The sequence below is a fragment of the Canis lupus genome, chromosome 5, assembly GCF_003254725.2.
Source record: "Canis lupus dingo isolate Sandy chromosome 5, ASM325472v2, whole genome shotgun sequence".
Taxonomy (NCBI): domain Eukaryota; kingdom Metazoa; phylum Chordata; class Mammalia; order Carnivora; family Canidae; genus Canis; species Canis lupus.
In genome coordinates this window covers 71,423,305-71,447,103 of record NC_064247.1, presented here as the reverse complement: position 1 = coordinate 71,447,103, position 23,799 = coordinate 71,423,305, and the positions used below count along the sequence as shown (strand labels likewise).

The 23,799-nt window shown below is 39.6% G+C and overlaps 2 long non-coding RNA genes across 5 annotated transcripts in view; both read right to left on the bottom strand.

The window, feature by feature from the left end:
* Positions 1–349: 349 nt before the first annotated feature.
* LOC125755164 (uncharacterized) overlaps positions 350–23,799 on the bottom strand; it is a 124,728-nt gene continuing 101,278 nt past the window's right edge. For 2 of the 4 annotated variants that reach the window (XR_007410962.1, XR_007410964.1), the window contains one exon: positions 350–2,373. This is a non-coding gene — a long non-coding RNA (uncharacterized LOC125755164). Of the gene's footprint in view, positions 2,604–21,852; positions 21,981–23,799 lie in introns of those variants that run through there. The other 2 variants (XR_007410965.1, XR_007410963.1) reach the window with 2 other exon arrangements.
* LOC112646700 (uncharacterized) lies at positions 14,426–20,368 on the bottom strand. The gene is made up of 4 exons (XR_007410967.1): positions 19,598–20,368; positions 17,557–17,691; positions 16,678–17,270; positions 14,426–14,576 (listed from the first exon to the last, which is right to left on the bottom strand). It is a non-coding gene; the product is annotated as an uncharacterized LOC112646700 (long non-coding RNA).

Genomic DNA, 23,799 nt, shown 5'->3' with positions numbered 1-23,799 from the left:
TAGTGTAGAGTAGGAACTCCATATATGTCAAATAAGACTCTGAAAAGCTCCAGAAATCACTTTCCCAATTTATTCAACTAAACGCTAAGTCAGACACAGGCAATACAAAAGTGAACAGGTCAAATACTTAATACTTTAGACCAAAAAACAAAACAAAACAAAACAGAAACAAAAAAACCCTTACAAAATACCTGTTTTTTAGATGAAGAAAGGATCCCAGATTTGAAAGAGATAACACACTAGGCCATGCTCCCAAGAGAACTATCTACAATGATGTAAGAGTTTTCTACACTGTCCAACACAGTAGCCATCAGCCATGTGTGGTTAGCAGGCACTTAAAATATGGCTGAGGAGCTAGCTGATTTTATTATTTTATTTTTATTTCCATTCATTTAAATTTATATTTAAATAGTCACATGTGGCTACTGTCTATCATATTGGACACTTCACATCTAGAAATCATGCACACACACATTAAAAAAAATCAGAGGATCTCATTTTAATAGAAGGATTTCCAAATGTCATGGGAGGTAGAAGCCAATTTCTACTCAGAGCGATTGGAAAAAATAAAAGGATGGATTATTCAATCTGAGTTTTGTAAGATGTATAGGAGTTTGCCCGTTGATAAAGAAAAGCTAAGGGAAAGCTCTATAAGAAGAGAGAAAACTGTGTACAACGAAAAAGGGGAAAAATGAGGGTCAAGAGAGACTCTGAGCCAGAAACACCTATTTAAATTGCTCCCAAATTGCTGACCCACAGAAGCTGAGATAAACAATGTTTGTTATTTGAAGTCACTATATTCTGGGTAATTTGTTATACAGCAATAGGTTACAAATATAGGATAAAACACCATATTGTGTGTGCACTAACTTTACACTGTGGACAGTGATGGGGAATCAGAAAATATCAGAGGTGATGGTGCAGCTCAGAAGATGAGAGAGAAAGGCCTGTGGAAATGTACTATGCCCAGCTGACCTCTCTATGGCATCCAGCATCAGTCTCCAGGAAAGCTCTAAAGGCTCTAGACAGCCAGGGCTTCTGAGCCCTCCCACCGCCAACTAGCCAATGGCCTTCCACACCTAGAAGACCATTTAATTTCAAAAGCAACATTTCAAAGGACATTAAGTTAGCCTTCCTAACTGTGGTCCCTGCAAGTAATTACCTTTTCTGCTGGATAATATGCCAACAAGAATTTTAAGGACAGAACTCATGTTTTTAACTTCCATATGCCAAGCTGAGAAAAGGGCTTTATGCAAATATAGCAAAAAAATATATATACCCTCCAAAAGTCATCATCATTAGGCTTATTTCAAAATCAGATCTAATATTAATTCCCAGGCAATAACACCCTTTGGAATGAAAAGATCTGATTACTCTATAGGAATTCTAATGAATAGCACCCGCCACTCCTCTACCCACACCCACCCCCAACTCTCTCATAAGCATTTTAAATAATTTTTCTTTTTTTTTCCTTTTTTTTTAAAATAAGTAACATTATATACAGTTCAGAAACACCAGCTAGAAAACATTCTGGCTTTGGAATTAAAGATCACAACCCTCGGAAGGCCTGGTGACAGGGGCCAGAGAGCATTGTGGGCAAAGTGGAATGAGTTAATGCTTCTCTGCAGGACATGGGGCCAGAATCCTTTCTGCTATAACCAGGGTCTCTAGTGCAAAAATATCCACATGGGTCATAAACACCAGTCCCAGTCCAAACAGTGGAGAGGCAGAAATCCTGCAATAGCTGTTTAAATGCAGTGTTATTGTTGTTTTTTAAATGAATATAATATTTCAGCCCAAAACAGCCAGCAAGTGTCAGCAGTACCATCTTGATATCCACGGACTAGAAGAATTTCTCCTGCAAGTGTACAGCCAGCAAGTATCAGCAGTACCCTCTTGGTATCCACGGACTAAAAGAATTTCTCCTGCATCTCTTTTCTGTTTCTAATTAAGTTTCATAAAACCATAGGACATCAGAACCAAAGGGTGCTGGCATGGACAGGGGGAAACTCTCCTTTTCACAAATAAGAAAATTAAGGCCTGGGAGGGAAGGGGACTCACCCCAAGCTGCATGCACATTGACCCAGCTGGAGCAGAAGCTCAGTCTTTTCCAGGGATTCAGAAGAATAAATCCAATGCTCCCTGGATCCAGTTTCAGAGGGGTGGTAACACAACAGATTATTACTCATGCAAGCTGATCATGAACTGCTCATTTCTTCTGATTAGCAAGTCTTAAGAAGAGATGTTTCTTGGCTCTAGTTGATATGGCCCTTTTAGGAAATCCACTTTCTTCTACCCCAAAGTACTTTGGTTCCAGGAACAAGACAGATGGATGGATCCAAATTTCATTCACATGAAGCTCTGTCAACATTCCTATAGGACAACACAGTATTGGGAAACCAGCAATGAGGGGCTTATACTAGTTACAAGATTTGAAAAGTTATAGGATCTCTGAGAAAAGATTTGGAAGGACTCCTTCAGGCTGCAGAACTCTAGATATGTCTTGTCTTCATAGCTGCCAGGATGCAGCCTGCTCTCCTGGACAGTTCTCTGTGTCTCACTGGAGAGGACAGATTTCTCTCTCTGCTCTTCCCTTTCCTTGCCTGAAAAATTAATGTGTGCATATGGGGAAAAATGAAAGCATAGCAAAAGCCTATACAAAGAAGTTAGGTCTCCTTAGAACTCCCAAACCCAGGCCTGGCCTTTAGATGCAAGCATTATTTGCCATATTTTATTTCATGCCTATGTGTATATCTCCTTTTCTTCCCACCAAGGGGAACATTCCAAACTCATATTGCCTTTGGTATTTTTCACTCAACGAAAGAGGTTTGAGTTCTTTCCTCATCATGTATAGAGATCCAGTTTATTCTTTTTTCACGAGTTCATAATATCTCATTGTTTATACAATCATTTATTTATCATTCTCTTATTAATGAAGATCCTGGTTCTGTCTAATGTCTTATTTCTCAAATCTATGCTGAGGGCACAGTCTCAGCACAGGTCTGGAGGACAAGACCCTGGTAGTACATGGTAGGCTTGTGCATGATGGACATTTCTAAATCAGAGACGGGATATTAGTGCAGCCCAATAATCGCAGTGCCTCTATACAGAACCAGTAGAAACCAGACCCAGTTTCTACCTCAGCCTGGCTTCCTGTGCCTGCTTCCTCCCCCCCGACCCCCACCTCTCTCTTGCCTTCTGAGTGTTCATGTACTATCCGTCTTCTCCACTAAGTCAAAAGCTCCACTGAGGACCAAACCTTCATGCCCCTCAGAGTCCCACTCTACGAACTTTCCTCCCTTTGCAGAGAAAAGCAATTCACTAAATATCTGCTAAAGAATCCACGAATGCCTAAACGATTAATGTAGTAAATAGCAAACACTTAACAAGGGCCTCACAGTTTTCAGTGGGTTTTACTCTCAACCCTTTTAACGGGAAGATACAAGATCTGTCCCTTCTTGAGTGTGAAGGAAGATATCTTCCCTTAGGTCACACCTGTGTACCTCAAGGTGACCCCACAAGGGCAGAAGGAGCAAACAGCAAACGTGGACCCTCCCAGGCCAGTGGCCACGGTGCATGTGTGCATGCATGCAAGTGTGCACGCATTGAGTACCTGAGCACAAAGCAGGCCATTCCATAAACAACAAAAACAACAAAAGCAGACTGCCTGTGACCTTTAGAAGAACCCCGCGTCCCCCCAGCAAAGGCTGTCGGCAAGACTGCCTGGTGCTCTTTTGTTTGGGACTGACTGGAACTGTCATGGACACAGTGCATCTCCCAGTGGCAGCTCGCTGTAAGCCAGGCAAGCTCTGTACAACAGATGCCCTGCCCAGAATTCACTTTAGCAAGGAACCCTGGGCCTTATTCCTCCAACAGGGGGAGAGTCTTCAGCAGATAAGGAATTACAGCAGCTGAGAACCACAACAGCTTATGCTGATGACTAATTAAGTGCCAGGCACAGTCCTAAGTGTTTTGTGTACAATAGCAGATCTGATCAACACCCAGTGCCGTCAGTACTACCATTATCCCATTTCCAGAGCAGGAAACCAAGGCACGGAGGTTGAGTAACTTGTTTAAAGTTCCACAGCTAGTAAGTAGCAGATGTGGAGCAGGAATCTAGGACCATGGCTATTTTCCCCCAGGCTGGTGGGAGGGAGGGCAGCAAGGATGGTCCATCTACATTGCAGGCACTGCTTTGAACAATCTACACATATCTCGGGTGGTCTTTCCAGCCACCCTGTGAAGCAAGAACCATAAATAACTCCAGTTGCCAATAAGGACATGGGAGGTCACCTCAATAAGCCTGTGGAAGATCCTGCTGCTAGTAATTAAGCTTGAGAACCCAAATTCCTTGAGCTCCAAGGCTCGTGCTCAGAACCACACTGCTCTGCACCACCTCTGATCCCACTAGCTCCCTGCCTGCAACAACTGCTCTCATGTTTTGCATTTAAACCACAAGGGGCACCTTGTACCTGATCTTGGGACCTTAGCAAACATCAGCCAGCCTCAAGGGCTTGTGAAACCTTTTGGTTTTACAAATATTCAGTGTGTAACACAATGGAGACAGAGACAAACAGGCGATCAGAAACACAATAAACTTGGAAATAGAACAGAGGCCACCAACTGGCCCCTAGTTCCAGGGAGACAATATTATCAGGTACCACTTTGTGAGTGCTTATTCTAGATGCTTGACCTGTTAAAAATCATTTAATATCCCAACAAACTTCTGAAGTCGGTAGCACTGTCTTCATTTTACAGGGGGAGTCAAGGCACATACAGATTCAATAAGCTGCCCAGAGGCACACAGCGTATAAGAGCAGGACCAAGATTCAAGGCCAGGCAGTCTGACTCCAGAGTTAGGTTGCCAGGCTTAGCAAATTACAAACAAAACAAAACAACAAGAAAAAAACCACGTAAGCAACAAGTAATTAAAAATGTCACATGCAGTATCCCTGCTCCTCCACAGCCTACATGATTCATACACTGTGTCCCTGTACGTGGGACCACTGCAGTGTCTGGTAGACTCACCTTTGTGGGGAAGGTGCCCACAGCCTGTTCCCATCCCTCTGACCACACCAAGGTCTTGAGAGTCTCTCTCCAGCACCCCCATTTTCCCATCTGCTGGCACACAGTATAAACACACATCACTGTCCCTACACTGAGCACCCACCCAGCCTCCACGTAGCTTTGATACTGAAGAGAGGGCTCTTTATTCACCTCTGGACCATGGAGCTTGTCTATGCAGCCAGCAGCTTCTACTGAGGTTTGGAACAAAGCTGTAGCCATTTTGTTTCACACCTGCACAAAGGTGAGGCGGCTGCTCCCCTTGAGCACAGAAATGGGTGAAGAGCACCGAAGGGCCGCCCAGCCCCTCCGCAGGGCATCCTGATCATCAACCCTGTGCTTCAGTCTGGGATTTGGACGCAGAAGCAGGTGAAGCTCCTCTGAAAAGAACAGAATCAAAAGGGCCTATGTGACTGTGTATCAGGGACGTGGCCAGCAGAGCTTTGGGGCTGGAGCATGGATAAACCCTCAAAACAAGCAAAAGCCAAAGTTAAAAGTAAAGAGCAGCTCAGAGACGAGGCATCCTCTCTAGATATTTACAGGGCCTGCTGCAGCATGTGTGCATGGATCCAGATGTGGATTTCAAGATTGCCATTTGGGGTGCTTCTTGGGGCTAAGAACCATGAAGACACATGTCCCCCCTGCGGTTTTATGACCATGTTTAGCAATGAGTGATGCTGAACGGAAGGGAGCCATTCTGCAGTGCACGCCCAGGCCTCACAGACGCTGCTTCCCCCCTCCCCAGAGCTGTGGGGCTGCTTGAGGCACAGACCTCATCTCTGCCCCCAAAGCTTTCTGTTTCCACAAAAGGGATTCTCAGCAAAACAGCATCCTGGCCGCAGGTAATCGCAGGCCTCTTTCTCTTTAAATAGCTTCTTTGTAACCACAAACATGTATGTTTTTCATAAAGCTCTGAAAATTGTACTAGGCCCTGGGGAGGTACCAAGTGGAAACGCGGGTGCCGGGAGATTAGAACTCGACTACTCCAGAGGTACACTGTGCTGTTTGTAACAATTATAATAATACACCTGTACCACCATTGTCAGTGTGGACCAGCCACACGGGGGCTCATTAGTATTGTATTAGGGCTGCATGGGGAAACAGATAATGGCCCATAATGAAAAATGCCAAATTTTCTATATAATAAAAATGAACTTGATTAATGAAAATCACTTTCAGGGAAAGAGTTACAGCGTTGTTAGAAATAAAAAATGATGTATTAATCCGACATTCTTACAGATGGTCCCAACCTCCTGACAACTGCTATTCATTTGAGATGCTATTAGCATGCATAATTATGCTAATTAAGTTGTAATTAAGCACCAATTCTTCAGAGGGCTTTTTTTGTCTATCATTTAATACAACTCAGTTGCAAAGAGTGCTTAAAGCTTTGTACAGTGTTTCATTCAAAAGGGGTTCCCAAATTTCTTAGCAAAGATTTAGCAGCTGAGCCATGGATAGGAGCTATAATCCTTGTTTTGGTTAAAGAAAAGTCAGTAAATACCAGCGGGGTCTGCCAGTTGTTGATAAAATAATGAACGCTTTCTGCTAAAATAAGCACAGTTCAAACCAGGGCAATTACAATGAGAACAAAATGTATAATTATCAGTAGTGATAGAACCATTGTGCTATTACATGGTCGGTTTTATTCTTTTTATTTGAAAAAAGGGGACTTAAGGAGTACATTCAATAAGAAATAATTAGAAAAAACGCCATTCAATATTTTATTAAAAGTAAAATAAGTCAGAAAGCTGAAGATATCTCCTGGGGAAGGGGATGTGCATAGAGAAGGAATCAGTGATTTTGTTGTCAGTTCCAAAGGCTATTGAGATAAACATTTTACAAAGAACATCATAAAATGATAAAGTGCACAAGATGGTTTTTTCAACTCAACTGTCTGCAGAGGCAAAAGCAGAATTTCTAGCAGAGAAGTTAGTTAAACCGGCAATTTCAAAGATACATATTTACCCGTCACTTTGAATTCTACCACTTTTGCTCACAAGTATGCGCTGCGTGTGAGTACGCAGGACGCCGATTTAAGTTCCGTTTTGTTTTCTCACTAGCTAGGCTGTGACGAAGCCAGAAACAGCCAAGGAGCTTAGAACAAAGGAGGATACAGGGCTTGAAGGAGGGGCTAGCAGGGTCTGTTTTCCTGGGACACCAGAACCCTGTTACCTTCCTCCCAAAGCAGAGAAATGTCTCCCGTGAGCTCCCGGGTCATCTTCATTCTACCCTGAGCTAAAGGGGCAGAGTCAATAAATAGACCTTGAGGAGCCCTGATTCTCCCTGAATGTAACTTTAAGTGACTTATTTAAAAGACAGCCAAGAGCCTATACCATTGCAACCCCATCTCTCCCTTGCCACACCGAAAATGACCAGCCAAAGGTTTAAAAAAGTAAAAATAAAAAAGCTCCAGGAGGGAGCATTTGAAATACCACTATGCCAAATCTTGGCAACCCATCTCCCTCATTCTTTTAACTGTGGCATTACAAAAATAAATATATAGTCTTTCTTTGAAATGAGCTTTGCCTTTTCTGTTGCAATCTCTTTTTGGACATGATCTTTGCATTTCATTTTACTTCAAAGCCTCTGGAAAACTTACTCCTCAGGTAGCATGCTCTGCAGAAACCACTCATTTTGTCTGTCTCCACTTTCTCTGCCTGCAGTCCAGAGCACAAGAGAAGGAACTTACAGAAAAACATTGCATTGGATGGTGGTGGCAGCAGCAGCTGGTGGCCTTCCTTGGTCACAACGTAACATTCAGCAAAGTACCCTCATCTGTAAAATGGAATGCCCATTAGCTGCTCCATACAGCTCACATGTGAGTGTCAGACAAGGCAGTAAGTGTTAGGCAAGGTGAAAAGAATGGACCATTACATCCACTGTGTGGGACCTCCACTCAACAAAGATGTCAGGTGTTACTGAGACCCTCTGATGCTGAATGTCAGATGCATCCACGCCACAGACACATGTACACTTTTCATTGGTTCGTTCATTCAACAAATATTTACTATGTATCTACAATGTGCTCTGTAGAGCACAAATACTGGGGATACAGCAGTGAACAGGTATCACATTTAAATAAGATGCTAGATATAAATACTATGAAGAAAATAAAATTGAGCAACATGATAGGGTTACTGGAATCAGGGAGTTGTTTTTTATAGTATGGTCAGGAAAGTCCTCTCTGAGATGCTGACATTTAAGCAAAACTGGGAATAACAAGGAGTCAGCAACAAGAGTACACTAGGTAAAAATAAAGAATGGGATTCCTCAAACTAAAAATCTTTTGCATGGCAAAGGAAACCATCAACATAACAAAAAGGCAACCTATTGAATGGGAGAATATATTTGTAAATGACAATACAGGGTTAATATCCAAAATATATAAAGAACTCCTACAACTCAACACCAAAAAATAATCTGATTAAAAATGAACAAAAGCCCTGAATAAGTATATTTCCAGAGAAGACATACAGATGGCCAACAAACACATAAAAATATGCTCAACATTACTGATCACCAAGGAAATACAAATAAAAAACACAACTGAGATACCACCTCACACCTGTCAGAATGCCTATTATTAAAAAGATAAGAAATAACAAGTGTTGGTAAGGATGTAGAGAAAAAGGAAACCTCATGTACTGTTGATGGGAATGTAAATTGGCACAGCCACTATGGAAAACAGTATGGAGGTTCCTCAAAATAATTAAAAATTGAAGTACCATATGATCCAGCATCCCTCTGGGTATTTAACAGAAGGAATTGAAAATACTAATTTAAAAAGATATATGCAACACTATGTTCACTGCAGTATTATTTACAATTGCCAAGTGTCATAACAGATGAATGGATGAAGATGTGGTGTACATACACACACACATACACAATGCATAAAAAAGCTACTCAGAATCTTGCCATTTACAACAACATGGATGGACCTAGAGGGTATTATGCTACATGAAATACGTCAAACACAGAAAGACAAATACCATATGATCTCACTTATATATGGAATCTAAAAAACAAATGAACAAACAAAACAGAAACAGGCTCATATATACAAAGAACAAACTAGTGTTTTCCAGCAGGGAGGGGTTTTGGGGGTGAGCAAATTACATGAAGGGAATTAAGAGGTACAAACTTCTAGTTATAAAATAAGTCACAGGAGTGTAAAATAAGGCATAGGGAATATAGTCAATAATATTGTAATAACTTTGTATGGTGACAGATGGTAACTAGACTTATTGTGGGGATCACTTCATAATGTTTACAAATACCAGGTCACCGTGTTGTACACCTCTAACTAATATGGTATGTCAACCGTACTTCAGTTTATAAAAAACAGTACATTCTTTAGGATCATCTCAGCAGAGTGAACTGTTGGTGTAAAGGCCATAAAGCAAGAATGAACTTGGCTGGTTTGAGGGATGAAAAGAAGGACAGAATGATAGGAGACACCAAACAAGTTGGAGATTAGAAGCCCATGGGGTCAAAAAAGAGATCAGATCACACAAATCGTTACAGATGCAATAGGGAGTTTTGATTTCTATCTAAGTGTAAGGAGAAGACATTTGGTTGTTTCCTATCAGGTAGTGGTATATTCATGTGAGCTTCTGGAGAGGACTGGGTTACAGGTGAATGAGAAGTGAGCAAAGTTAAGAAGCTCTTGGAGGAATACAGATTGGGAGACAGTAGCTGGGACAGGGGAGGTAGCATGGCAACAGGGAAAAGTAATCAGATGGGGGACATATTTTGGACATAGAACTCACAGGACTGACCATATACACACAGGACGTGGACTTCGTCACTCACTGCAAATATCCTCAAGAATATTTGCTTTCTGTTATACCATTTTTAATACATGTCCCTATATTAAAACTGATGGCAAAATGTGAACAATCAGCCAATCTCAAGCATAATATCTAAGGCATGGAGGAAAACATTGGATGATGGGACCATTGGATTTCCTAGCAATGGCCTCCAAGGAAGGCATACAGGCATTCCCAACCTATGTAAGCTACTCGTAACTCAAATAAGAAATATCAAGGCCTGGCAGCTGGTGGGCAGAGTTCCATGGGAGTCTGAGAACTGATGGACAGTAAAAGGCTTCAATTAAGGTAGCCAGTAACTTGCTCACTGGAAAGAACCACAGGCACAGAAGGAGAAATTACTCAGTTGCCCTCAAAGAATAGAAAAAACAATGACCAGGAAAGAAAAAGTTAAAATTCCCATATTGCAGAAAAGGGGCTTTCTCACTTTCAGTAGTCAAACAGACAGGACTAACTAAATGCAAGGTTCTTTTACATCTGTTATCACTTTAACTGACAATGTCACCTGTGAAAGAAGTAAAACAGTCTCGAAGATGGTAAGTCAGCCCAGAAGTGACAAAACTGTATTCAAACCCTTACTTCAGGCTTTGAACCACTGTTCTTTCCACACCCAGATAATTCCTGTGACTTGGATTCTCCAGAGCTCCCTCCCAAATATTCATGAGAAAGTAGGGTTTTTCTTGGACCTGCAGGTCTTGATCACAAAGAGCCCCTCTCCTGAAGGCAACCACAGCTCTCTGGAAGAATGGGCTTTTCTTTGCCTCTTCCAGAGCTCAGCATTTTAAATATATCCCTTTGCCAGTAATTGTTGAGGTCAGAAGGGTGGAATAAGAGAATGATGAAGGGAATAATTTTAAGAACAGATGGCAAAATATTTTTTCAATATGTAACAAAAAAAGCAAAGCAAAAGGCAAATGAAAAGAGGAAAAAATATTCTCAACCTATATCACAATAATGTCAACATCTCCAATATGTTAAAAGTTTCTATAAATAAAGCCCAACAATCCTATACAAAAAAAAAAAAATAGGAGTCACAGAAAAATAAACATAACAACTCTTAAATGTGTGAAAAAGTGCTCACTCTTGCTAATAAAAGAAAAATGAAAAGTAAAACTACAGCTAAATAGAATTTCACACCTATTATGTTCACAGCTAAATAGAATTTCACACCAATGAAGGTTGACTGCACACATATATACACACAGCCGCATGAACATGCACACGTGCACGTGCACACACATGCTGTATTGGTGAGGGAAAAACAGGAGCTTTGATACTTATTGGTAGAACTTTCAGATGGCACGATCCCTATGGCAGAAATTTTAAAATGTCTAGCAAAAAATACATGCATTTACCCTTTTGCTCAGAAATCCCAAAGACATTAGCAAAAAATAAGGTGATAGGAACCAACTAGCAAAAAACTACAAACAATACAAATGGCCAACTAGGTGACTAGTTGGATAAACTTCCATGCATTATATAAAGAAATAAATGAGATCTACATACAGCTATGGAGTTATCATCAGAAAATATTGTTAATTTTAAAAATGCAAGGAACAGAAAAGCATGTAGAGTATATTTCCTGTCATTTAAGAAAGGAATATGTGTATGTAAATGAACCTGCTTCTAATTTTTAAAATACATGCCTGTACTTTTTTTAAGGTGCCACATAGGGACAAGCGAAAGAGAGTCAGGGTAAAAGCTAGACTTATTTGAATATCTCTTGTTTTTCAGCCATACCTCTAGAGCTCTGAAAATGTTTTAACAAGTTGTATTGAAAAAAATCAGAGTAAGAAAAAGTACCTCAAAATTGAAAACTAAATGAAACAAAGAATCTAAATATGTATTACATAATCAAAAGACATCATTCCAGTGACTTTAAAGTATAATTTGACCATGAATTTCAAGTGGGTATATCCTAAGGTCAAAAAGAACTGCAAAGATATATTAGTTTTGAGTATTTGTACTGTCAGTATCAACTCAATGTATTTGTTCATAAAAACATGTTTTTCTTAGAACTGTCTGCAGAAAAGGCCTCTGCATAATGACAAACCAAATACAAAGAGCCCAGTGTCCAGACTCTGGTCTCAAAATACCTTTTCTCACTGATAGAAAGCATTTGCTCCTTGGAGAAATGGCTGATTGCAGATCTAAGCACAGGAAATGAACAAGATGAGCCAGAGACAAATAGGAAAGCGTGAGTCACCAAGACTTCCAGGGATCACATCAAAGGACACAGAAGCCAACTTGAAGGAAATTCCACTGGCTAAAGATGGGGCAATTTGAGCATAAAAAGAATACCTCCTGTTATTGACTTAAACATATTGATCATGTTAAAATTCATGTGTTTATAATTGTATTCTTTTTGAAAAATTTGTCATTGCCATGGTTTAAATATTTGTATCCACCTTCCAAATTCATATATTGAAATAATGCTCAATGTGATAGTATTGAAAGGTGGAGTCTTTGGGAAGTACTTATACCATAAGGACAAACACCCTCATGAATGGGATTAGTGTTCTCATGAAAGAGACCCCACAGAACTCCACGGTCCCTTCCACCATTTGAGTACACAGAAGTCTGAGACCCAGAAGATGGCCTTCAAATCATCATGCTGGCACTCTGATCTCAGATTTCTAGCCTCACAAACCATGAGGAATAAATTTCTGTTTTTTACAAGCCACCGAGTCCATGGTATTTTGTTACAGCAGCCTGAATGAACTAAAATAGTCACTGCTAGAAGATGCTAGGAAACTAAACTAATTATTTCAAAAACTGAAAAATAAAAAGGAGAAAAATCAAGTATTTGATTAATACTTGAAAAATCAAGTATTAATCAGTTTAAAAGAATAAAGAGAGAGAGAGGAAAATAAAAGTTCTTCTTTTCTGAAGAATTCCAGGTTAAAATATGAATGAAAAGTGGACTCAGAACATCACCACTTTGCAAAATTTAATAAAATGATAGATCTGGGCAATGATTATCAATGGCCAATTAAACTCCTAGATGGGAAGCTGGTGAGGAATTTTATAAAAAGATGGAGTTGACCATATCTGAACCCACTGATAAGTTTCAAAATCAAAAAGAGATACAAAAAAAAAAAAAGAGAGAGATACAAGCAGACATTCTGTACCTCCTGATGGAAGTACTCAACACTATGAGATATAGATTTAAAGGGAGAATCAAAAGGACTCAGCAAGTCATTGGTGATTGGATTATCAAATGTTATCCTAACCGAACTAATCCAAAAATTGTAAATAGACTTCTAATGCTCTGATGGCTTTCATGACCCTGAACAGAAGATAAAGGTGCCAATGATAAAGCAGATTTTTATTCTAGAAATGCAAGGATGGTTCAAGAGTAGAAAACAATCATTTCACACAATATGGGTAAAACATTGTATAAAATTTAAATACTCATAACAAAATCTTAGGAAACTAGGAAGAAAAGGAAAAATTTTTAACCTGATACACAGTGATTTCTAAAAGCATACTATAAAATTTATACTTAATTGTGAAATATTAGAAACATTGTTTTTGAAGTCAGGAAATGGACAAATATGTCCTACAATCACTTTTGAGGTCTTAGTTTGTGGGGTAGGTCAGGAAATGGAAATGAGAGTTAAAGATTAGAAATAAAAAGAAAAAATGGATTTCATATAAAAATTAGGTATCATCCTATGGATTATACAGTAAAACAAAACTACTGCAACTAAAAGGATAATTTAGAGGATTCTGGATAAGATTTCTAATAAAAATAAATAACATACCAAAAAAAAAATAATAAATAAATAAATAGATAAATAAATAACATACCTATAAGCCAGCACTAACCAATTAGAAAGTATTATAGAAAAAAATTCAAGGTCCTTAAGTATTATGAAGAAATAAAGCTATTAAAACATATATGACTTGTGGAGTTAATACAATAAAAATCATTGAAAGATATAAAAATGTATAAATTTACAGTACATTTATAAATGAGAAAATTAGCACCATTAAAAATTCAAGTCTCTCCAAATTAATCTATAAATTCAATGCAGCTACAATTAAAATCCCTACAGGGTTTTTCATAGAGTTGACAAACAGATCCTAAAATTCATATTGAAGGAGAAAGATCCAAGAATTGCAAAGACAACTGTGAAGAAGAATAAGAAGAGGAAATGGTTCTAATATATATTGTTGTGTAACAAACCACCTCAAATCTAAGTTGTTTGAAACAACAATTTATTTTGTTCACAAATCTACAGTTTGGGCAGATCTTTTTTTTTTTTTAAGATTTTTTTTTTTAATTTATTTATTCAGAGAGAGAGAGGCAGAGACACAGACAGAGGGAGAAGAAGGGCCCCATGTAGGGAGCCCGACATGGGACTCGATCCCTGGTCTCCAGGATCACAACCCAGGCTGCAGGCAGCACTAAACTGCTGCGCCACCAGGGCTGCCCCAGTTTGGGCAGATCTTGGTAGAAACCTCTTATCTCTGCTCTGAGAGTTATCAGCAGAAGTTGAAAGTACTGCTCAGGGCTACTACCATCTAAAAGCTCATTAACTTACCTGTATGGCCATTGATGCTGACTGATGGCCAGGACCTAGGCAGGGCTGTTGGCTGCAACACCTGTACTTGGCCCCTCCACATGGTTGCTTGGCTTCCTCACAACATGGTGACTTGATCCTGAGAGACCTATGTGGAAGTACTTTATAATCTAGCCTTAAAAGTCACATAATATCCTATCTGTTTGAAATAGCTAGTAAAGCCTTTCCAAAATCAAGAAGTGGGGAATTAGATCTCTTGATGGGAGAAGTGTCTAAGAATTTACAAACAAGTTTTAAAACCACCACAAATATGTTTCCATAAAATATAATATTTAAACTATAGCAACTAAGCATGTCCTAGTGATACACAAGACATGGGTTGGGATAGCATAATTTGGGATGGGATGGGATGGGATGGGATGGGAAAAGATGGGATACGATTAGATGAGGAACCAGTAAACAGTCACATGTACACAGATACTTGAAACAAGAACTGACATTACCAATTGGTGAGGAAATGATGCACTATTTATTAAAATGTGCTGCTACACATGATATTCATTGAGGAAAGAAATAAAATTAGATCCTTACAGAAAAATAAATTATTGGTGAAATAAATGTATAAAACCTAAAAACAAAAATCAAAACTTAAACAAGAAAGAAATGTAAAATAATATATTTATAACACACTGATGGCAAATTATTTTTTAAAGGAGACCTCAAAGAACACCAATCATAAAGAAATAGATTGTGAATTCTTCCTAAAAGTAAATTTTCAGTTTCTATATAACTAAAGATACCATTAAAATGCAAATGACAGGCCATAGCCAGAAGAATACCTTTTACTGACAATTGATTAGCATAAGAACATATAAAGAACATTTAATACTCAATAAGGAAAAGGCAAATAGCTCAATAGAAAAATTAGCAAAAACTACACACAGTTAGTTCATAAAAAAGGAAATATGATGAAAAAATACATGAAAAGTTCCACAACTTTCCCATTTATCAAGAAGATGTAGTTAAACAACTGGGAAATATCATTTTTTTACCCAAAAACTTGGCACTTTTTTAAATGAAAATATCAAATGTTGGAGGGATCATGTGTAAACTACTGATAAATAGATATTTGGACAATATGACAATATATAATAATGTTAAAACATCCAAGCCTTGCCAACCAGCAACACCACTTCTCTAAGCTATGTACTTTAGAGAAATGCTCACACACACATGAATAAATTAGCAAACATGTTAATGGTTTATGAGACCAAAATAAACAAATACATAAATAAATAAGAGAAAACGCTTAAGTGTTCATCAGGAGAGAGGGATAAATTATCTTATATTCAAATAATGAAAAATTCAACACTTAAGTGAAAGAACATGATTTATAAGTATGTTGAATTTTAAAAGCAAGTTGCAGAAGGATAAGCACTGCATAATATACCACTAATGTATTTTCATATTGATACATACTGATGTAGTAAATGTATAATATTATGGAAGTGTAGGATATTTGCCAAGACAGTAGCTTTCTTTGGGAAGGAGAGGAGGGCAATGTGGCTGGTAGGGGTACAAAGGAGGCTTTACCAATATTTCACATTTTATAGCATAATAATAATTCTAAATATAAAAATCTGAAGCAAAAATAATATGTTAAATTTTATTATTTCTAATTAATGGACAGAGGTATGTGTCATATTACTTTCATTATCAGCTCATTTATATTAAACATGTTAAGTGCCAATAAATTTAGTTATTGGACACTTTGTGGCAAGTATAAGAAGCTCAAGTAACCCAGATCAGATAAAAATGGATATTTAGACTCCCAGAATCTCACAACAGTTTGAAAGACCAACCCTGAGGAGAAAAAATTTTCAGCAGATCTTTGAAACAAAGTTGAACCAAGAGGCGTGAATGCCACCCAGATTCTCTCGTCCACTCTGCTGTCTACATTTTTCTGCATGTAATACTGCCATCCTCATTACAACTGCTAGTACTACTGCCACTACTGCTAACCATAAATACTTACAGAATGATTACTGCATACACACTGATGATCTAAGCACTTTACATTTAGTGACTAATTAAATCCTCAGAACAATACTACTTTATGGATGAAGAAACTGAGGCTAAGCAAGGCAAAATTATCCTGTCCAAGCCACATAGCTGGTAAAGAGTTAAAAAGGCATTAAACCCAGGCAGCCATTATTATTCCTGATTGCCAGAAATTGATTTTTACCAACCTGTAGAAATAGAAGTATTGAGTATTTTTTTATTTGTTTTGTTTTGTTTTGCCTCATACTTTCTGCTCCTAGAAGAAGACAGATGCTCTTTCTGACCTCACATTTAAAAATCCAAGAGAAGAGCTGTGATTAGCTGATGTTGGGTCAGGCGCTCCTCCTGAACCAATCCCCTGTGGCCTGTAGGGGGCAGCACAAGAGGTATAAGGAAGCATGGAACACAGTGGAAGTTTCCATGGAAACCATAATGTTAGAGTACGAAAAGAGACTAGCAGAGAAAATGAAGGCTCAGTTTCCCAAGGCAGGAGGGAAAAATAAGGATGAGAGGCTGAGTAGATAAATAATAGATGCCCACAACATTTTAGTATTTAGTGTTAAGTATTGAGCGTGTTGCTTTTTATACTTTTCTGTTTTATCTAAAACAGGTACAATGAGCATGTGCTGTTTTATAGTTTTAAAAATTTTAAGTTCTTTCAGCAGTTGCCCTTCTTTGAATTCTTCTCCTCTTCTCTTTTCTCCTCCCGGAAACAGATTCAGGCACTTTGTGTTGGAGAATGAATGGAGTCAATGTGTCCTACACAGTCTCTGAATTCCTCCTGAAAAGTGTAAAATGTTCTCTGTAAACATCCCAGAGTGAAGAAATTAGGAAAGTTATTTAAAGGTCATGTTTAAAAGTTGTTTAAATGACTAATTGTTTTATTTTCTTTATTTTTGGAATCATGGTGATCAAACAGATAGAAGTAGTGTGTTACAGACTCAGAGATGTAGATTCAAATCTTGGCTCTGACACTAATTGGGAAACAATCATGAATATGTCTTAATCTTCCTTATTTTATCCTAAGTTCATCATTTTAAAAATGGGGTATATAATAATAGCCTCACCAGTTTGTCGGGTAGTAGATGGTATCTGGAAGGGAGAAAATCAGAATGGTAAGAGTTTGGTCCAGGTGGTAAGGTAATCATAGATTTGTAGAATTTGTCACTTGTCCAGAAGAGCATCAGTGGTCTTCCAGAATTCTGTCAAGTAAATGGAGATGCATTTCCAGGCTTTTTTTTCCTCTTTATTCTAGGAGAGGAGTTAAGTCCCCTCAGATGTGTGCTCTGGCAGGGAATAGGGCCCCTAGAGAAGGAACCTACCCATGGTGTCTTTGCCTAGCATCCTCGCTAGGAAATAGCTGTCTTTAGGGCATGTTTCTGCTAGAGAACATTCTCTTACACGTCTGAAACCAGAGCCTTAGAAAGAGCCTCCTATTCTCCTTTCTCAGCCAGGATTCAGTCCAAAGACATTAATAATGAGCTGTCTTGGACACTAATTTCTTTCTGCTACATTAAAGAGGCAGACAAGATAGAAAGCTGTGTCTTAAGAGAGTATTCAGGAAGAGCATTTTAGGTTCTGGGGTCTAGTATGAATTGTTCATACATGTAGTGGCCAAGAAGAAAAGAGAAAAGAGCATCCCTGGGAGGGAAATAGATTCCAAACTGAAAGGGTCTGGATCTGTGATCAGCAAGAAAAGCGAGATGAGAACACAAGTTGAATGTTTGACTCATCTGCTGGGGACATTAATCTTTCAGACAGAGGGAGCAACAGTTCATTTCAAAGACTTAACAGAAGTTCGTGGTTGGCCTTATTCCCCAGGCTGAATTTCAGAGTGGTGTGGAAGGCCAGTGGGAGTGAAAGAAGATGAGATTTAGAAGGCGATGTGGTCATGGAGGTAATGGGAGTCTAAACTTGGGAGAGTGCAGGTGAGGATAGAAGGAAGTGAGCCATCTCAAGAGACATCTGGGAGTCTGAATTTGTGGAGCTTGTGACCATTTGGATGTAGGGAGCAAGGAAGAGAAACACGTCAAAAATGAGTCCTCAAGGACAGGCTGGAGCACCTGGAAGAGTAATGGTGCATTTGCTGAAAAGGGGCATCTGGACATAGTGGCACGTTGCAAAGAGTAAGGAGCCCCAGAGATAGTTCTAGACATGGAGGGCAAGTATTCCTGTCCCTGTGGCAATGGAACTCCCACAATAAATAAATACACTGCCTCTCATGTATATAATAGTCTCTTGTGAATTTGGTCACCATAAGATATCCCCACAAACTCCAGGTAAATTCATAATGTTGGCGATGGAGGAAGAATAGTGGAAATTACAGAAACTCCCTTGTGCTGCCCTCTTTCCAGATTTGACAGAGCTGCCAACACATATTCCTCTCCATTTCTCTGTTTAATGTCAAAAGGAAACTGAGAGTTTAAGTCTCATAAATTACCACATGAAGGGTGAAAATAAAATGGTAGGGGAATTCAAAGAAAAGAGAAGTTGTCATCATTGGGGAGGACAAGGGATGTGACCTGGGGGTCAAAAGGCAAGCAGGCTCTGGATTATCAGAGAAGACTGGTAACTTCTTGATTTTAGAATAAGATGGGAGAGGGTATCAGGATGAAAATCTGAAATAAAAATGAGAATGTCTAAGTGTACAGTAATCTAGTATGCAGTAGGCACTCATTAAAGGAGTCTTTGATCTGGGTCTAAATCTCAGTATGGTTGAAGCCACAAGTATCCCTTTGCTTATTTATTGAGCCCATACTCTTCTAGTTAACAAGGTCCTGCCTGTTCTCCCAGTGCTGTTTGTCTTATAAAGGGAACTACTTTTTTTCTAATTCAATACCTCTCATTTGGAGATGAAGGACTTAACAAACCACTATGTATTGGGAGGAAAGGCTAAAGCTGCTCCTAAACCAGATGAACTAGGCCTGGAATGGGGCAAAGAAGCTGGACAAAAAGAAACAAAAGCCAGCACATCTGTGGGCCTAGGGAAAATCCCCCTGGCACATACTGAATAAATACTCGGTCAATTACCACTGAATGAATGATTAAGGGAATGAATTAAGAGTCACTCATTTTAATAATAATAGCTCATATTTGTAAAGGACTAACCTGTCATAGGCACTGCATGCAGTGATTTATAGTCATCTCTTCCTCTTTGGTTTTCCTCTTTCTTTAAATATGCAGCTAGGGAATGTTCCTAACATCACACAGCTAATAAGACATGAAACCAGGACACAAACCAATGACTGCATTTATTGCAATCCCACTAATCCTGTTCCTATATCATGTTTTATTCCAAAATATTTAATCAGCAGATATTTACTGAGCACTTACTGTGTGCCAGTCACCTACTAGTATTGGGGACAGACTGGTGAACTAGATAGACACTGCCCCCTTTGTGGGTCCTGGAGTTGAGAAGACAAAAGAAGGCAATGAGATGCTAGTCACATCTGCAGCCCAGTACTTCAGATGTTGATAGTTGCTATGAGAGGAAAACCAGATGGTGTGATTGACAAGGACCGGGTACAGGTCTACTTTTCAAAGAGTGGTTGGGAAGGGATTTTGGAAGCAATGACATTTAGAGAATATCTGAAAGTTAGAAGCCTGTCCTGCAAAGAAGCACCAGAAGTCATTTTTTTTTAACCTCTAGGGGAAAAACAGCAAAATAGTAAGCATTTCCATGGTAATTTTAATTCCCAAGCATTTCTGCATGCATTATTTCACTTCCTCTCACTGGGATAAGGCTTTGGAAGTCATTCTACTTAGGGGTCCTTTCCACAGAATATCTCCAGCTTTTTGTCCACTTTTCCCCAATCACCATTTCATTCCGTTAGTTAATAATTGCAGGTCATCCGCAGGGCTGATGTAAGGGGCAACCACCTCTGGGAGAAAAAAAAATTCCATTTCATTAAGAATCAATGAGGAGTGATGCCCAGCACCAGGGTGAGGAGTATCAAAGTGAAAGGTTGCTGACCACTGTCCAAAAAGCAACTGGTTGCTCTTTAAAGAAAGCCAAATATGGCCTGCCTAATGAGCCTTGAAACTGAGCAAACACATTCAGAGTCCACATTAGAGGCAAGCAAGCGCAGGGCAACAAAGAGGGGATCATTAAACACAGAGACTGGCCAGGACCCTCTCTTCTGTTGGGGAGGAACTCAGCAACCCTGGTGAGCCATCTTGGGGACATGTAGTCAGGATGGGCTGGGACACAGCATCTCCCTGGAGAAGGCATGCCCAAACCTCCCTCTCCTTCTTGCCTCATTTAATTCCTGAATCCCTCCTCCTTCATTCCACTTCTGGACAACCAGAAAAGTTTCACTAAGAAAACTCAAGAGATCATCAGTGTATGACATGTGAAGTGCCACTGTTAACAGGGCAGCGACCACTAATCCATCATGGCACCCTTTCGCTCAAGCCTACAGGCAACCTCAGAATCCCTCTCAGAACAAATCTACAGGCAGCTACTATTGTGAAATAAGATTTGGAACACAGTAAGAAATCTATGTGGCACTCCTGCATTCTAAACCATTTCAAAATCTCCATCTCTAATGTTGAATGCCCAACAGCTCTCTGAGGGCACTGATGCGTCTGAGATTACTGGTTATAGTATAACAACCCCTCAGTGAGCACCTACTGCATACCAAAGTACTCTATTAATTCTCTCCAGTCTCTCTACTCACTCACTCCCACTGCAACCCCATAAGGTAGGAGATAATATTAGCCCCATTTTACAGACAAGGGAACCAAGGCTCAAAGAAGTAACTAACAAAGACATGAAGCTGGTAAGTGATTAAGCCCAAACACAAACCTAGATTTTGACTTATTCCAAACTTGGAGCACTTTAGACTACTCTACATCACAGTTAATTCTTTAAGATGATGACATGAGACACTTAAGAATGAAAATTTCTCCATATTCTACTAAACATAAACCAAATACCAATAACCAGTCCTCCACTAGACACGTTTTCATTTCTAAACTCACAGTGACAACAGCAAGATCCACAACTACCGAGGCAGATCTTCTTCCCTGTTGAACACCTTCTGAGAAGTAAAGCCACTTGTAAAAATCCCTGAGGTAGTGGGCTAAGATCAGACCCATCTAAACTTGAGTTAGGTCTTCAGAGAACACTCAAGTACAGCGGACTCCATCCCTTCCTTCCTTTACTCAAAGTGCAACAGGACCCTGGCTGCCAATGGCGTACCGGCTCCTCTGCTGGGCAGGGGGCTACACCAATGAACAGTGCCGGTGGAACCTCTCATCTAACAGAAGACACAGACACTAAATAGACAAGTGCATGGAAAATCACATATTTACAGCTGCCAGCTCTCGGGGCCCTGTGAGAATAAAACAATGGGCAGTTTAGTTTTGAATGCGGGCAGGGTGGGGTCAGATAATTCTTCAGATGGGCCTGAATGGACAGGTCCAGTGAAGCATCTCAGAGGACTCCAGGGCAAGCAAGGTTCACATGAATTAACAGGGCACAATATTGCTGCAAAAGAAAGAAGACAGAGAACTTCTTGGTCCCCAGTTTGGCCAGGAACTTGCCCTGGAGCCTGGCACAGGGGAGCGGAGTGGCTGTCGAAGCACCCACTGCTCGCATCCCACTCCACTGGTTCCCAGGCAAGGGAAGGCCTGTCCTTCAGGATGACTAACACAGAGACATCTCTGGATACCCAGCCTCAGCTTTCTTTCTGTCCCTCATGCATTAAGGTAAATTCATTCACCACCAGATTTTCCCAGAACACTGAACAGATGTCTATCATCTGCTACAACAGGTAAACTGAAAACATGTAGAGACTAGAACTTAAAACCTTAGCCAAACAACAGCATTTTTAGTGGAGTCCATGTGTTAATGAAGCCCTAAGAAACACTCTCCTAGAAAAAAATATAATAACCCTTCCTAAATACTTTATTGTCTACCCTGAGATGGGATGCTTACAGCACAAAAGTGTTTTGCAGGCTCTCGTTCTCCAGAGTTGGACTCATAACTAGATTTGAGCATTGTGTGTTTAATACTTAGGAAACAAGTGTTTGAGGGCAGAGGCAGCCATAAGCCCAGATAAATCTGAGGAAGAGTGGGAAAGAGCTCAAGAAGCCCTAAGTGTCGATCTTTTCTGGTTTCCTCAATGGATATGCCCCACATTTACTTGAACAGTCTCATTTCCTTCCTTATATTAAATGAAGTTGATATACAAAATGTAAAACTATACATACTTTAAAAAAATTGAATTGATGAAGATAATTTCCACCCTTATCCATGTTGGAGTAACTAGCATTAGACATTCTACACAGCCATCAACAGCGGAAAAAATGGGCGAGGACACATGAAATGATGGTTTTCAGACAAATAACAGCAAGTATCACAGAAATAGATGAGATAAGCCCTATAATTGCCCCAGGCTCCTACCTGGAGGCACTTTCTGGACTACAGCATAGGACAGGAAACTGACAAAGCATGGCAGTATCACTGAACTGAAGAGAGAGATCAAAGTTCAGAAAGGTGGAGAATTTTCAAGGCAGAGTATAAGAGAGTACTCGTGATCATAGACATGTTGTCTTTTTAAGTTTCTGTTTCTTCATCTCTAGAATGGAACGTTTCTATTTAACCCACAGTGTCACTTAAAGGACTGTAAGACATTAGCAATAGCTATTGTTTACAAAAAAAAAAAAACTTACTATGTACCAGCTACTGTTCAAATTTCTTATGTTTACTTTGAACAACAACCCCCAAGGTAGACACTAATGCTGCCTCATTTGACAACTGAAAAATCAGAAGACTGTTGTGGTGGGCAACCTCTAAGATGGCAACCGTGACCCTGACTCCTAGTAGTCACACTTTTGTACAATCCTTTCCCCTTGGCTCTGGGTCAGACTTAATATGATTTCTGAGATTAGTTTATAAAAACACTCTGGTTTCCATCTTGGATATCCATCTCACTCCCTCTGAGGCACCCTACAGAGTCTCATGTGGCAAGGAACTAAGGGAGGCCACATGAAGAACAAGATGCTCATTAGGCAATAGCCACTGAGGAACTGAGATGCTCATTCTGACAGGCCATGAGGAAATGAGTCCTGCCAACAAAACTTGGAAGTGGATCTTCTCCAACTCAAGGCCTTAGATGAGACCACAGGCCTGGCTGACAGCTGAAACAGAGGACCCAGCTCATCCATCCATGTTCAGATTCCTGATGTACAGAAATTGTGAAAAAATTAATGTTAGTTCTTTTTGGCCGCTCATCTTGGGGGTAATTAGTTACACAGAAACAGATAACCAAGACGAGTGATATTAAATTATTTTCCCAAAGCCA